Source organism: Apus apus, chromosome 1 (genome assembly GCF_020740795.1).
Source record: "Apus apus isolate bApuApu2 chromosome 1, bApuApu2.pri.cur, whole genome shotgun sequence".
Classification (NCBI taxonomy): Eukaryota; Metazoa; Chordata; class Aves; order Apodiformes; family Apodidae; genus Apus; species Apus apus.
Genome location: NC_067282.1, coordinates 122,219,304 through 122,236,270, shown reverse-complemented (window position 1 = coordinate 122,236,270; position 16,967 = coordinate 122,219,304). Strand labels below are relative to the sequence as shown.

The following is a 16,967-nucleotide window of genomic DNA, read 5'->3' as shown; positions in this document are numbered from 1 at the left end:
AGGTGAGTTAACCCTGATGTCCAGTAATACTGTGGGGAAAAGTGATCTTCATGATGGTTCATTTGAAAAAGCTTCAGTATATGGGTACACCTGCAGTTCTGTCATTCAAAATGACACAATGCCAATGTTTTACAAACATTTTCAAAGAGTCTGCACTAAGGATTTTCCTTTTGATATGCTCAAAGTCTGAGGACCTGTGTTTTCCAAAACTGAATGAGAAATGTATTGTTTTGTCTTTCTGTGTTGAAAATAACATTTTCTCCATCATCTCTTAAAAAAAGACAGAAGAATAGCATCATTTAATATCTACATAACAGATATGCTGTCTTTATATTATGGTATTGATTTCCATTTATGAATAGTATACAGTGAACCTCTATCAGAAACCAGATTTGTATTTCAGCTGATCAATGGTGTGTTCTTATTTTTCCCCAGGAAAATGTTGTTTTGTTATGTTGTTGTTTTTTTAAATCAGTCAGTGTAAACATCTCCCTTTCCTCCAAAACACAGTCACTGCATGGGCATTTTTTATGATCTATGTACAGAAGTGAGCCTGGGCAAAAATACATAGTGTGTGCTTAATTCAGGTATGTGGAATGTTTTCATACCCAGCTGAACAGGAGGCAGATAACTCCTGAATGAGCTTTCCTGCTAACAAACACTTGTCACTGAACTGTATGCACCTCAGCTATCTTTAGTTACTGCGTAGAACTGCTCTCACCTTCTGGCAATCTGCTTTTGATTTGTTGAAGTACTGGGAAAGGAGTTTGTGATCTTAAAAATTAAATGCCAATCCAGAGATCCTAAATAAACCTACTATATACATTTGTTAGGTCCTACAGGAACAATACCCAAATCAAGTGGGCTAATAGGGAAGTAATTTCAAACCTTACACTCCCTAATAGCTAGACAGTTGCTGAATGCAAGTAAGCTATGCTGTGTTTTTCACTTAAAGAGAGAGGATATCAATGTGAACTTCAGAAGGCCCAACTCCATAGCTAAGTCTTCAATGCAGCTTGATTTGCAGAGGTTCCTCCTGTTTTATAGCTACTAGCTCAGAGCCCTTCTACTGATGAAAACGTACATGTGTTACCATCATACAGATACTAGCATCTGTGGATATGGGGATTACATGGGATCGAGCAGAAGCTGAATGTGTCACAGTTTCTCTGTGCATTCGTTATAGTTTCTTGCCAGAAAAATCCCATAGAGGAATATTAAAATAATGTTTTATAGTTTTGTCAACTTTCTTCACTGGTTTGATAATGAGAGTGTATTTCTTTAGGTTCATACTGAATTGTGTTCTTTTTCCTTGAAGACTTTTAGCCGTACTATTATAACAGTAGGACGTCTCCTGCACAATGTGTTTGTTTCATAACAGTTGTATTTTCAGTGTTACATTCATAACAGTCTCAGAGGCATTCATGGCACTCAGAGGGACCTATGAAGTGAATGGCTGAGTGAATGCATGAATGATTTCTTGCTGCCTGCTGGGACAAGTTTCTGAGGGGACAAGCTGATCAAGTATTCCAAGATGTATGCCTTTGCATAAAATAAAAATGGTTGTAAAACTCACAGCACAGCACTGCTTCCTTCTGCATCCCTTTCATTTGTTCTCTGGCAAACAGACAAATCTTCACAGTTGTAGGCAAGCACAAAAAAGGACACGTTTCAGAGAATATTCCCTGCATCTCTACACAGGCAAGAACAAGGTCAATATTTGAACTTTCTTATTTTTTGTATAAATTTCCCTTGATATTTCAGTAATGTGAAACTAATCTCAAATAGTCTTGAGATTCTTTTCCTCTAGTGACAGCAAATTCATACCCTAATGCTGGTGTTGATCTGGGGACAGCTGGTATTCCTTGGGTGGGAATACTGAGCTCTACTTGGTCTGGTTGCCAGGATGAATAAGGAGAAAACTGTGGTTTATAAAAAAGGGACCATCTCAGTGCGATAACAGTGGTTACTAAAACCTACCTACTCCTTCTTGTTGAAAATCTTGTTTGAGTACTGTTCCTGGAGCTCTCTAGTCTCTTTTATAGTAAATAATTTGAAAGCCGTTTAATCTCTGTGCAAGTTCTGTATGTGGTTCAGGTGACATGATGAGATGACTGATGTGGCATAGTAGGGCATGCAGTAGGTATGTTGCTGTCCTCATGCAGATGTATGCCTAACACACTCCATATGTGAAAACTTGAGCCAAATGGCATAGTGCAGGGCTGCTGTGCAATGTGGCTACTCTTTCCCACTCAGTTTACCGGACTGGTTTGATCAACCATGTGTGGCAAGCAGGATTTCTTTACAAACAGGTGCTACGATATTGGCCTGAATGCCAGTGCATGGTACAAATGTGTGCTTTGCTGTGAATGTGAAGAAAGAATCAGTGCTGTGGCTTGATCCCAGTGTAGCAAGCTTTGATGGATTTTGCTCTATGCAATCACCTTTTCTTCATATGGTTTTAAAATACGAGATACAATTGCATTAAAATAGTCTGACAGTTTGGTTCTTCATTTGGGTTAATTTATCCTCCTGAGCCAAAGAAAGCTGCTGTGCTAGTTTTGGTACTCAAGGAGCATATTAAACTGTCTTCCTTAACTATTCAGCACTGATTTGAGCATTGTGGAAATAATTTCAGGATTCTGCCATAAAATTTGGTTTATTGAGGTAGTTAGGATTTACATAAACATCAATAAGGAAGAGGAGGTATTCTGTCTGAAGGATGATGTCAGCACAAGAATAAACAAATAGATACACGCAGCAAAATGCAGGCTGGAAATGAGAAGCTGAGCACAATGAATTGTGGAACTCCTACTGTAGAATACTGTGGGTGCTAAAATTTTATAAGGATTCAGAAGTGCTTGGACAAATTATTGGAAGAAAAAGGCATTGGGAATTATTAAGCATAATGAATTCAGTCTGTAGTAATGGTCACTATATTTATTTTTTTGTATTCTGAGGGAGAAAGAGCATTTCAAATTAAAGAGTAGGCAAAAGTGGCTGGGTGGCTAAGCTACTTGAAGGAAGGCTTTTCCATTAGAGTCATCATGTGACTGGTTTCCAGCTGGCCTACATGGTCTTGGTTTTCCTTTGTCAGCCACTGGTGGGACTGTTGAATGTTCTGGATTTTCTGAATTAGGGAGGAAAGTAAACATGTTTTCTCCCACACCAGTTCATTGTTTGAGGTGTTCATCTTTGCAGCCCAGCACAAACCTTCACCTCCTCTCCCCATTAATGTGCTAAAGATTCATGACACTCCTTCAGGTGACAGCATATGACAGCAATACCAACATGAAGCTGACAAACCAATTGCACCTTGTTTAAAGGATCTGGTTAACTAACTTAAATTATGCACAAGAAGCTCCATGGTGGGAATCTGTGCTTGCCATGTACCTGAGGTCTGAAAGAATCTGTAAGACCATGCTTCAGGCCTTACCAGATAGATAGAAATGATGACATCTCTTGTAGCCAATTACTTACCTTTTCCCTAGTGAGAAGGCCTACAGTGTCCTGAACTGCCCATTACTGCAGGAGTCATAGAATCATAGAATCATCAAGGTTGGAAAAGACTTTCAACATCATCAAGTCCAACCATCCACCCTACATCCCTTAACCACTAAACCATCTACTGAAAAAACACATCTACCTGTTTTTTTAACATCTCCAGGGATGGTGCCTCCACCACCTCCCTGGGCAGCCTGTTCAATGCCTCACCACTCTTTCTGTGAATAAATTTTTCCTGATATCCAATCTGAACCTCCCCTAGCAAAACTTGTAGCCATTTCCTCTTGTCCTATCGCTAGTCAGTAGGGAGAGGAGGCCAAGATTCACCTCACTACAGTCTCCTTTCAGGCAGCTGTAGAGTGAATGAAGTCTCCCTTCAGCCTCCTCTGCTTGCTGCAAGGCAGGACAAGGTAGGCATGTCTGGAATGCTGTTCTTACAGTAAACACTAAAAAGACACACAAAGGTTCAGAAACAAAGGTTTTTTAGCAAAAATTTCCAGCTATTGATGGTCCAGTGTACTCAGTCATACCACTTTTAGCTTTCTAAAAATCAAGATTTTGTTTGCTGTGGGGTTTTTTTGTTAAAGTGACATAGAAAAGCATGCAAAGTATTGCAGAAAAAAGGAAGGAAATATGAAAAGCATTGAAAAGAAACTCATCCAAATCTGACATAGTGCTTGCAGGAAACATATTCTGTCTTTCTAAATATAAACTCAGTTCAATCAAACGTTACCCCTTTGAACATGAAACCTCTTATGGATATGCAATCAGTACTTTGAGCCTCATACCATTAATTTCCTAACAGAACTAGCTGTCATCACCAATTTTAATATGTTCCTGCTAGCCTAGAAAAGTAAATGCTGTTTTTGTGGAATGAGCTGTGCTTTGTTTCATCTCATGTATCATCTGCAGAATCATTAATAAAGTCTGAATTTCACTTTTGCTGAAGAGCAGGCCAGAAGGAACACAGCTTAATGTTCATATCTCAAGAGGAGCTTCATTAAAGATGCTGGGAAGGCATTGCAGTGTGCAGAAAGAGCCTTAATCCACATCTGACCTTCCCATCTGTGCTTTCTGTTAATGGGCTGAACCAGATCATGGGACATTAATGGAACTATTGATTCAGAGGGGGTTTTTTTGTGAGCCTATTTTGGCTTTTGTATCTTTTTTCACTCCTGGGAAGGTAGAAATTAACATACCAGGATGCATTCATCCTTATCTTCAGAAGGCTGTCTTTTTCAGAGAATAGTCAACCTAGATGTCTTACAGAGAAGGAAAAAGAAATATATTTATGGAAAATATGGCCTTTGAAGGTTTTCCCCCAAACCCTGTATTTAGCATATGACTTGTATCATATATGACAATTCATTAATACAAAATGTGAAGCACATCTGTGATAAATCCCTCCTCCTACTCATCTGCTGATCCCTCTAATTCACAGCATTTTCCATATCTTCTTACTTCTGTTGTCTTTTTAGACTTTACTGTTAATTACACATTTTTTCAAATACATTGGCTGGTGAGCAGAGCAGTATTCAAAGACAAGTTGATGATTCCAAAGATTTATGAGGAGTGCCTGATTCTGTAGGGATCTTCCTTGCTTTTCTTAACCTGTAAGCATTAATATTTCTAATATTTAGTTATTTTTCTGAGGTACTCACAACATCACCTGGATATAGTGAATATTACGTATGTTATAATCTTATGTGAGTAATTTTAGTTTTTCATTCCAGTAGTCATCTGAGTGTAATCTGCTACTACATTGTTCAGCTGATAACTCTCCTGAGGTTTCCCTAAAATTCCCAGCAGGTGTTTCCTTTACATCTAATGTATTGTTTCTTAGAGAGTCAAATATAGATGTAATTCCTTGGCTACTCACTACTGACTAATTCACTACTACTTTTCTGTATATGACTCATTTCTTAATACAGAAGAGACATTGCATTATGTATCTTTAACATCTTTTATAAGTGATTTATTTTATACTTAGTTGACATTGCTCCAGTATGATGATAGGAACATAGAATCACAGAATCATTAAGGTTGGAAAAGGTCTCTAAGATCATCAAGTCCAACTGTCGACCCAAAACACTGGTATGCCATCTAAACCATGTCTTGAATAGATATGTCCACACATTTTTTTTAACACCTCCAGGGATGGTGACTCCACCACTCCCCTAGGCATCATGTTCCATTGCCTGACCACTCTTTCAGTAAAACTATTTTTCCTAATACCCAATCTGAACTTCCCCTGGTGCAACTTGAGGCCATTTCCTCTTGTCCTATCACCAGGTATGTGGTAAAAGAGATTGACTCCCACCTCTCTACAGCCTTCTTTCAGGCAGTTGTAGAGAGCCATAAGGTCTCCCCTCAGTCTTCTCTTCTCTAGACTAAGCAACCCCAGTTCCCTCAGCCATACCCCATAACACTTGTGCTCCAAATCATTCATCAGATTCATTGTTCTTCTCTGGACATGCCACAGCACCTCAATGCCCTTCTTATAGTGAGGGGCCCAAAACTGAACACAGTACTGGAGATGCAGCCTCACCCATGCCGGGTACAGGAGAACAATCACTTCCCTAGTCCTGCTGGCCACACTGTTCCTGTCACAAGCCAGGATGCTATTGGCCTTGGCCACCTGGGCACACTGCTGGCTCATATTCAGCTGCTGTCAACCAACAACCCTGGTCCTTTTCTTCTGCGCAGCTTTCCAGCCACTCTTCCCCAAGCCTGTAGGCATTTTTGTGACCCAAATGCAGGACCCAGAACTTGGCCTTGTTAAACCTCATACAATTTGCCTCAGACCATTGAGCAAGCCTGTTCAGGTCCCACTGCAGAATCTTCCTACTGCCAGGCATGTCAACACTCCTGCCCAATGTGATATCGTCTGCAAACTAACTGAGGGTGCACTCAATCCCCTCATCCAGATTATTAGTGAAGATATTAAGCAAGACTGAAATATGTACTATATAGCTATGAAACAGGTCAAACTCATCCATGGTGTAAGCACATCCTCTGTAAAATTACACTTTCTAAATCTAATTTATTGCTCAATCAGAGACAATTTTCTAAACATTTACAACTGTATGGTTTAGTGCTGGCTCTAAATTTATACAATATGTTGTGATATAAGAGTAATAGACTTCGAACAGTCTGATAGCCACCAGTACACAAATTATGTTTGTGTCATGGAAAAAGCAGAGAAACTTCCCTGAGGCTGAGGGTTGTCCATTGCCTCCCTGATGATCAGGGGGAGTTGATCACAATGGTTAATTCATGTATTATCCCTTGCTTTTCTATTCCTCACAAAGAGCTAAGGTTTTGGCCTGGTAGCAGACCAAATGTCTCTCTCCTTTTATACTGACTCTTGAGATTTTTCGCCATGAGATTGAAGGCTCCTCTGGAGAGGCAGCAGCTGCTGTTACTTCCAGAAAAAATGAGACCCTAGAGTAAAATTACAGCAAGTGCCAATTAGTAAAGCCTAAAATGCTTAACACATTATAACTTGGGTCCAGCAAACTCTTCCTGAGACTGTCTGGATTAATGGCAGGCTATGCCAGGAACCTGGCATCTGTCCCAGTTTTACAGAGATCTTCCCAGGATACTTGTTTTCTCCATCTACCCTGCCACGTTGCCTGAGGAGGATGGGAGGCCCGTGCCACAGTGCAAACTCTCTAGGCAGTTTGCTGCAGAGCCAAAAAAAAATGCTCTTATTGTAGGATATGAAGATTAAGGTAGTTGAGAGTATTTCAGGGATAGGAACCTCCAGCTCTGACTTCATTTAAACAAGGAGACTGGAAGTCTCAAAAATCCCAAGTGCAGTCTGGCTTCTCAAAGCTTCTCAAAAAAGTATCAAAAACAATTTTAGAAAATACTAAACCTGCCTGTGAGCCTTTTGGGGGGGTTTTTTAGTGTTTTTTTTTTTCCCCCCTTGGCAAGAATATATGTAGCTGACTAAGTTATGCTTATGGTGTCGAGAAAATGCTGAAACAGGACAGGTGGCTGGTTACATGTCTGACAGCTGAATGTATCAGCAAATGGCTCTGGAGTCTCTGCCATGTGACAATCAGTGTTAGTTCCCATGATTTTATCTCATGATATTTTGTAGTTTCTGGAAGCCAAAACCCCTGTAAGTATGTTACCACGTGGCAGTATGAGCTTTCTTTTTTTTCTTTTTCTTTTTAACGAATGTTTGACAGTGTGACACAAATGCACCACAAGCAGGAAGAGAGTAACTTTCTCCCTCAAATGTAATATAGCACCTATGATATACTGCACATTTATATTATTGTTATTTGCTTATTTAGTTAGGTGATAGCTGATTTGCAAATCAATCTGATCTTTATGGAGATGAATAGTCAGTAGTGCCCAAACACTTAACGGTGCTGTGCATAATGCAGTCCTCTTTGTGTTATGAGCAGATTATGATATTTGTTGTCTTGTTCCTTGAAGAAACTTCATAAGGCATCTCCCAGGATGCATCCTCCATTGTTTGTGCACAGTTGTTACCTCATATGCTTCTCTGGGGTTCCTTTCTTCTGGAGTGTTAGATTTTTGCAGATGCTGATAGAACTACATGCGTTGATTCCTTGGAGCCTCCTTTGCTGTAACTGAAATGTTCCTCACAAAATATAACATAAAAGTACAGGTCAAGGTAACCTACTGCCAGGCAATTTTAAAGCTGCAGCAGGTCCCTTCTCCTATCCTTATTTTCAAAGGCAGGACACAACCTTTCTTGAACCCAGAAGATTCAAGCACTGTTAGGTCAGTAGTAGAAAATGTGGCATATTTTTAAAGAAAAAAAGAGCATATAGTTTTCTGATTACTTCAGCTGTTTTAATAAGCAGGTTTAAACAGAAATAAATTCTAATATTGTTTGTATTGCTGCCTTCCATGGCCGCCTCAATGGCCACACTGGAATTTGTACTAATGCATCTCCCAGCTGTGAGAACTGTGCACTTGAATTCCCTAGTAACTTAAAAGAAATTCAGAATTACTGCAGAATTTTTTTCAGGTGTAGAAAAAGCATTCGGCACTTTGGGAACCAAGTATTGATCAAGTGTCAGAACCAGAACAAATACCAAGTAAAATAATTGAGAAGGAGACAAAAGGAGAATGAGAAGAGACCAGAATTGCCAAGGGCAGCCAGATGAACTACAGTGCAACACAAGTTTTACAAGAGCAGTGACTATTGAGTCTCAGATTAGATGCATCTTGGCTAGACCCCAATCAGTACACTTTACTTTTGCTAGGCTTGACTGACCAATGATAATGAGGTTAGTAGAAGCCATCAAAGGTCATAATAAACTCAAAAAACAGGCTGAAAATACCGAGTCCTCAACTCTTTAGCCTTGTCTTAGCCATTTTATTTACCTTTAGCAGAACCTAAAAAAACCAAGACAGCCTGGAAACAAAAAATGTTACCATGAGAAATGGCCCCTCCCCTTTCCAACTTCTGTAAAGTTAAGGGGAAACAAAAACTATATCCCTAGTGCCCACAGAGCTAAGAAAGAGAAGGAAGTAAAGCAGTCATGCAGCTTTGAATGCTGCTTTGCTGACCGTGCTAGAGGAACTCAAGAAAATGTCCTTTATATCTCCTCTTGTTAGGAATATGTTGCTGAGGTCTGCCTGTCTATACTCCTTGCTGTGAAGGGCATGTCTGATTAACTTTGTGTAACAGGCCTGCTCTATGACAGATAATAAAACTTCAATCCTTTTTCATAGTTGAGTAGCATGTATGTCTGTCAAAAGAAAAGATGCTGGGATTATGTCTCTTGCTAGCAGATAGCTCCTCAGGCAGACAAACAAACGAATGATGAGATTTAGATGGGAGAAAGCTGAAAAACAAATGGAGGAAACAATTTAACTTTTAAATCAGTATTTTAATATTATCAATTGATTATTCTTTAAGAATCACCATAGTTTTGTACATCTAAATGCAGATATTATTTCTGTGCAATGGACATTAAGTTATGATTTCATGTTTGGGTTAGCCATGCATATCATAAAGTAATTTCTTTTTTCCTAATTTTATCTTTCGTAGTGTGACTACTGGTAGTTATACCACTAGTGTGTTAAAGCTCAGGAATAACGGACTTTTCCACAAAAAGTTTCCACCCATAAGAAAGAAAATGCAGATTGAACAAAAAGTACATCTTATTCTGAGCTGATTGGCTAAATCAGAGAGCTTGTGCAGGAGACATTGAGGATCCTTTCTAGCTCCTTCTACTTGTGTTTCTTTTCCAGGCAAAGCAAGGCAGTATCGGAAGGGCAGCCTAGTGATTTTATGATGTCCTGAGGGGGAGTGGGAGCATCTAGTAGCTCAGAAGTTCTCTCAGCTCTGCCAGTTGTGATGCAACCGTAATCAGAGTGCTTGTCTCATATTGTCTGTTGCTTTTGCTGTCTCTGGCATTGATACCTTTTGGTGAGCACTGGTGAGCAAGTTTAGCTGCATCTGTCTCCTCTGCTTCCTCAGCCCTGAGTGCATCAGTTCAGGGAATGTCCTAGTTAATGTCTGTTTTTTCACTTGGGCAGCCTGATTTGACATCTGTGGTTCTTTCCTTTTGAAAAACACCACCAGTGAAAAACCAAGAGCCTCATTAAAACAAATCTGATTATCAGGAAGTGGAATGAATTGCAGTTCACAGTATTGAGGTCCTTCATCAGTATCTTTCTATTTTCATCCTTAGCAACACAGATCAGTAGAAAACCACCTCGGAGCTGTTTCATGGGCTTGACGTGGGCCTCTTAGACAACTAAAAGATGAACAAAGAGTTCATGATCTGGGTCCATAAACTCAAAGCATTACATACCATGCCCCAGGGTTTATTAAAGCAATCTAAATTCCTAATTGGAACTGTTGCTTTACTAGAACTGAAGAAAAGAAAGGCTGATGGTCTATTTTCTAAGATAATCACTGCAGATGAAGGACTAACTTCACAGCAGCCTTTCACACAACAAGAAAGTATACCAAAAGAATCACTACCAAAAGAATCTCTGTTCTCTGTCTCTCACAGGCAGGCATCCTTCTGTACCCACCCACTCACAGGCACACTCAAGAAGAATGAGAAAGGATGAGAAAACAGAGATGTGATAGTTTTCAATCATCTCATTACTGGCAGGTGCTTAGCTACTAAGGCAACAAGCAATATGCAAGAATCTGCATAGAATTAAACAGCATAAAGCAAAAAGAAGAACAAATCCTGCTGTGAATCCTCTGAAATGGACAAAATAACTGCCATTTAACTTTTCTTAATGGAATATATGTCAAATTTTTAGTTATGGCCCAGAGGCTCTCTGATGCTGCTATGCTTGTTAAGTCTTCCTTTTCTCTACATTAAATGATTTGACATTTGAATGCACATTTTGTATAATTGTGCTCTAAAAAAACCTATCTGTTGATATTGTAGTCTCCATGGGTTGCAATGATATGCTCTGCATATCTCATGTCATTTGAGCTGATGAACGCTGAATGTCAAGGATGATGAGAGTTTTCAAGGGAAACTTTTTCAGAAAGTGTCCACCCTACAACAACATCATGAGGCACCCAAATCCTGAATGTGTGATGCTTAGTTTCATATCTTGTCTTAAATCAATAATGGATAGATTCTCAAGATACTTTTTCGTTTTGCCTATGAGTGGCCTGACCACACACTGGCTGTTTTACAGTTTTTGAATAATTTCTGACTCTCTGATTCTTTCGCTGCAGAGGGTGAGTTCAATATGCTCATTGTATTTAGAATATAGCACCTAAAGGAAAAATTGCAGCTATTTTGTGCTTAGAATACTTCCTGTGGGGACAAAAAAGAAAAAGGAAAAGAAAGCAAAAAGTAATTTAGAGCAGACAATATTGTCCACATTTTAATTCTGGGCAGCTAGTTGCTCTTTTTGGGTTAAAAAGAAGAAAAAGTAGCAAAAACTGCATGTTTGCAGCTTATAGATATTTTCTTCCTTTATTGATTTACTTCAAATGAAGCTGCTGGACCAAATGAACATGGAGAAGTTTGTCTGCAAGTGATGACTTTCAACAGAAGGGAATTTTGTGGTCTGAAGCATGTATTTGTTCACAGCAGTTGTCTGAAAATCAACATTTCAATAAGACAACATTGCTTGCCTCTGGCAGCCAGAGAAGGAAGCCACAAACTCTTGGAAAAATGATTAAAAGGAAACAGAGATAACCAAGTGTTTCATAACACTGCATTTCCTTTCTTTCTTTTTGTCCCAAACACTTTTTCCTAAGGTCCATACCTGAGATCTTTAAAGTTTTTCTTGTCTAACCAACACAAGACTGCAGAGAGGAAGATAAAAGACTGCTCCCAGCAACTTGCAAACCTGAGTTGTCCAGGAGATTTGTACTGTAGGTTTCCATTGATTTATGTGCAACCTACAGCAGCATTTCTTATGTCACGACTTAGCAGAGTTGGTAGCCAAATATCCTGGTCTGTGATACTATAAATTTCAAAAGCAAGCTAAGACTGCTCACGACTTGCATAGGTGTTTCAGCTGGAAAACTGTGGTGTTTCTGTGATTCCTGAATGGCATAACTGCATGTACCAAAGCAAAACACATTAATGGTCAGTGGATGGTAGTATTCTTTAATGTTTAAATGCTGTACTGCAGTGCATGGTGGAGTAATGCAATAGTGGTCATTACCTGAAGCAGAGGAGGTTGTGACTTGGTAGAAGGAAAAGAAAAATCACCAAGGACAGTCAAGCTTTGGAGCAAGTTGTTCAGTGATATTTAAATGTCTCTGTCCTTGGAGGTTTGCAAGACACAACCTTATAAAGCCCTGAGACACCTAATCTGAATTCAGTATCAGCCCTATTTTGATGTGGATGTAAAGACATCCTGAAGCTCCTTCCAGTCTGACTGACTCTATCATAACATCTTTTTCACATCCAAAACAAGATTGATGTTAAAATATTGAGTCTTCTATATAGAGCAGTTTGTTCATATTCAGAGATAAAAATCTAAGTTTGTGAAAACCGTCTTTCCCTGAAATCTTTTTAAGATAATCGGTTTTCCATGTTGCCTTTCTTAAGGAACTCCCACAAAGGGGGGAGGATGAGAAGAATTGAAAATTGTTGCAGCTTCCTCTTCGCAGTGTATTTTTTCTGAGTGACTGAATATATGTCCTTTTGGAAATGTCCGGGGTTTTTTCTGTATTTTTTCATTGTACAATGGTTGTTACCAGCAGCAATCACTAATACATTATTTGCAAGACCTGGTAAACTTTTGTTGATCAAGACCTGGGGAATCTTCTGAAGATTAGTACAGTCAGGCAGTATGTTCCAAAGTCAAACAGGATATATAATTTATCCTTTTATTTCCCTAGAGCTGCTCACACTGTCCAGATTCGAGGAACTGATTTTCAGGTCCCTGGCATACTGCTGTGATGGCTCATTCTTCCAGCTGTTGGCTTTCACACAATAATATGCAAGGATTCTGACTGACACTGACTCCAGCAGCTCCTCCCACTCTGCTCAAATTTGACACTGCTTCTGATTCTCCTCGCAGGTCAGACATGAGATCTGTTTCCCCTCTTCTCTGCCACCTAGTCAGTCTCTACAGAATCATCGTAGAATCACAGAATGGTTTGGGTTGGAAGGGATCTTAAAGATCATCTAATTCCAACCCCCCTGCTATGGACAGGAACACCTCCCATTAGAGCAGGTTGCTCAAAGACCCATCCAACCTGGCCTTGAAAACTTCCAGGGATGGGACATCCCCAGCCTCCCTGGGAAAGCTGTTCTATTGTCTCACCACCCTCACACTAAAGAATTTCTTCCTTTCCCCCAAATTGCCTTTCTTCTCATTTTCCCTTTTCCCTTTCCCTCCATTCTATTTTTTCCTTCATCCTATTGTCTTCTATCCAGGACTATTTCTGTTCCTCAGGTCTGGCAAGGAAAAATGTTCCTTCCAGCTTCTTCATTCTTGGGCAAGAAACAGAAAGAGTTGAGAGTCTGAGCTCCACCTGTGAAACTAATAAAAGTAACACCTAGAGAGTATCCTTTGCTTGCGAGGTCAGGGTGGCCTCTGCATAGGAGAGACAATTCCCAGGTGACATTCAGCTGGATAATTACATGCAACGAAGGAGGGAGAATTTTAAAGAACTGAGAATAGCCCAGGAACAAAAAGAAGGAGATATAAGGACAAGATTTATTGACTATAGAATATTTTGTGATGCAGATGTTGATGGAGGAGAAAAATGGATAGTCATGTCTGTGTTTGAAAAGGCAAATCTAAAAATTCAACGATAAAAGCTAAAACCCACAGAGAAATAGAAAACTACAACTGACTTTTAGGATAAGACATTCACAGTGACAAGAAGCTTAGAATTAGGAAGTAGAAAGAACATAGAGAGCTAGTATAGAAAGTAGACCAAGATTATAAAAAACCACAGCAAAACACAATGTGTAACTATTCTGTTGTTCAGGACTCAAACATTAAAAAGACACAAAACTGTGCCATATACAGACCTATCACACAATTCCTACAGTTTCTGTGAATTTGTTGTTCTGTTTCATATGCATCAGCTCAAATAATTAACTGATCTGAAATATTTGTCCTGTACTCAAACTGACCAGCTTTTGCAGTTCACAAAAACTTCTCAGGATTTATCTTTCCAATAATTTTTTTCTCCTATACTTTTATTTTTCATTTTAATCAGAACTTGGAGCAGAAATGCTGGAATACTGTAAAGAATATTCTCATAATACTCATGCAATAGAGAAAGGCAGGGTATAGCAGAAGCTTCTTGTTGGAGGTTTCACCTTTGTAGAATTTCTGGATGACTGCAATAACTGAATGTGAGAATGAAATATTGTTCAGACATACATACTTCTTAGTGATGCTCAGAACAAAACCTTTTCAATTTCTGGAAATAACTCATCATACAAATACCATTGTGAATGACTGACTGCAATTCCAAATCTGCTTCACCATTTTCATCTTAACTTCAGTTTAAAACTGTTACCCACTGCAGGCTTGAAACACTTTTGAAACCACAGGAAATCTAATACCTCTAGTAGTCAGAAAGTTCATAATGACTGTTAGAAATCTCTCAAGGAGTTATTTGAATGTTCTTTAAAATAGTATTTAGTTTTTTCTCACCTCTCAACTCTAGTTTATTAATTAATATTTCTCCAAATATATAAGGCCTTGAGAAACTGAAGAGGCCTTTGTTAACTGACTTAAAGTACTCCATTATAGTGCTTGGTGTTCTCAAGGTCTTTTCATTAAGCCATTCTGTCTATAGAATATGACTTTCTTTTCCAGCCTTGGAGGACTTTAAGATGTTCAATACCAAAGTTATAGAAATTTGATACCTAGCAAGATAATTAACATTGAAAGAATTATCTTAAACTGTACCAGTAATAGTGTGTGCATAGGATATATTGCAATCACATTAATAGAATAGTCAGATATTAAATTATTATTTCTGATGTATTTTAATCAACAGATCAAGGGAAGTTGTTTTTCACAGTTCCTTATTTTAATTTTAATGAAGAAGTCCCTTTACAGACAGTTTTGGGTTTTTTTTTATGGAAAGCCAGAAATTGGACAGTTGTAGGGAGTTTGCCTCTATAACTTATCGACCTTTTAGGTGATGACAGATTTTTACCTAGACCAGAGTTTTATGTCACTTTTGGAGTATTTTTTTTTACTTTCTGAAGTGTTGCCTGTTCTTTTGTTCTTATACCATGGTGAATGGCATGTGATCTTATAAAAGTAAAAAAAAACCTAGTAAAAAAGACAGAGGTCTATCAAAGTGCATATAAACAAATGGAGTGTTATGCTCCAACAGGGTGTGACACCTACAAGTGTCTGAAACCCTCAACAGTTTGATGCTGTAAAGACTTAAGGTTATTAGGTTGGAGGAGTCATCATGGTATGTTGCAAAGCAACCCAAACCTCATGTTCTGTGATGATGTAGAAACAGAAAATTCACATGCTGTGATGGCATAGAGATTCTTCTTAAGATGCTTAGTTCTGTGGAGATCTTGTTGGCTGTATGCCATAGGAAATCTGCCAAAAATCTTTGAATGCCACACAAGCTCAGTCCATACAAGGCTGTCACTGAGAACTCAGTGCCTTTCCTTTTGATGCTGTAGGCATTGACTAATTAGTTTACTGTGAACTGCTGACACTAAATGTAAGAAAAGTGTGCCAGGTACCTAAACTATCATATGAGAGGGGACATTCCAGTGGATTTCTGTAATCATTGAGTCTTATTTTCTGCTGTCTTCCTGCAACTGTGAGACTTGGAAACTTGATTTGAAAATGGCACACTGGGAATGTACATGTTCTTCTTGTTTCCAGGAGCTGGGTTTTTTAAGTGAAATAGCATCTCTACCAAGAGGGTTTTTATTCAGCATGCAGTTGGAGTTGCCAGATAGTAAAGGAAGAACATGGGATTTCTCGGTATTTTTGTTTCCTTAATGTATTGAGTTTTCTAGTTATTAGGAAAGTGAATCTGCCTTTCAGTTGGAAGAAAAACATCTCAGCCAATTACACTTTCTCTTGCGTGTTGTTCCAGCCTAGGATTCCTCTCAATATTGCCTCTGTGCACATGATGTAGGTTATCAAGTGATTCCTAAATACATCAGTGTATAAGTTCACGTGAACTGCTGGCCTATACAATAAGGAATGACTTATTTAAATTCATCATTAAATATTTAAAGGCTGATAGTGCCCTGAAATAAATCTGGGTGTCTGGTTGTGGGTCAAAACTTTTGTGAACTGTTAAGGTGTAATAACTTACAAATAGGTACCACAACCTGTACCCTCTGTGAACTGAACACATGTTCATCTAAAACATTGAGGCTGTATCTGTACCACTAAACTAAACTAAGCCTGCCTGTATTATTCGATGCTGCAACGAGATGGCATGACTGGATTGTTGGAGCAGCCCCTTGGCAGGGTCCTGTTCTTTGCTTACTTTCTCCCATTTCCAGGCATGGATTTGAAAGGTGGTTGCACTTCATGTAAAGGAATAGCTTAAATGCATGGAAGTCTGCTAGGGATTGAGAGACAAGCACCTTGAGATCTTATGGCTAAAGATCAGAAGACAGACTAATTTGAGTGTCCTCATGTCAGGTATCTGATGCAGATCACCTGATCAGGAAGATGAAGTTTGTAGTTAGTTGGAAGAAGATGCTTGATCACTCATGGAGGACATGAAGCACTCAGATACCTGTTACAAGGGCGGTATGGTTGGACACTAGCATTCCAAGAAATTTCTACACTGTGTTGATGACAGTTTCTTAATACTCGTGATTGACATAGAGACTAGGACATCTGGTGTACTTATTACACACAAATAAGGAAGAACTGTCAGGGTATATGGGAGTCAAAGACAGCCTTAGCTGAAGCTAACATGAGGTGACACAGTTAAAGTCTTGTGAGCAAGACAAATAGTGGGATCACAACTCTGGAGTTTAGGAGAGCCGGCTTCAGCTGAC

General features: G+C 39.0%; 1 protein-coding gene across 3 annotated transcripts in view; it reads left to right on the top strand.

Annotated features, from left to right (window-relative positions):
- The window catches only part of GABRG3 (gamma-aminobutyric acid type A receptor subunit gamma3), a 317,950-nt gene that overhangs the window by 162,098 nt on the left and 138,885 nt on the right, over positions 1 to 16,967 (top strand). The gene's annotated exons all lie outside the window — the stretch shown is intronic.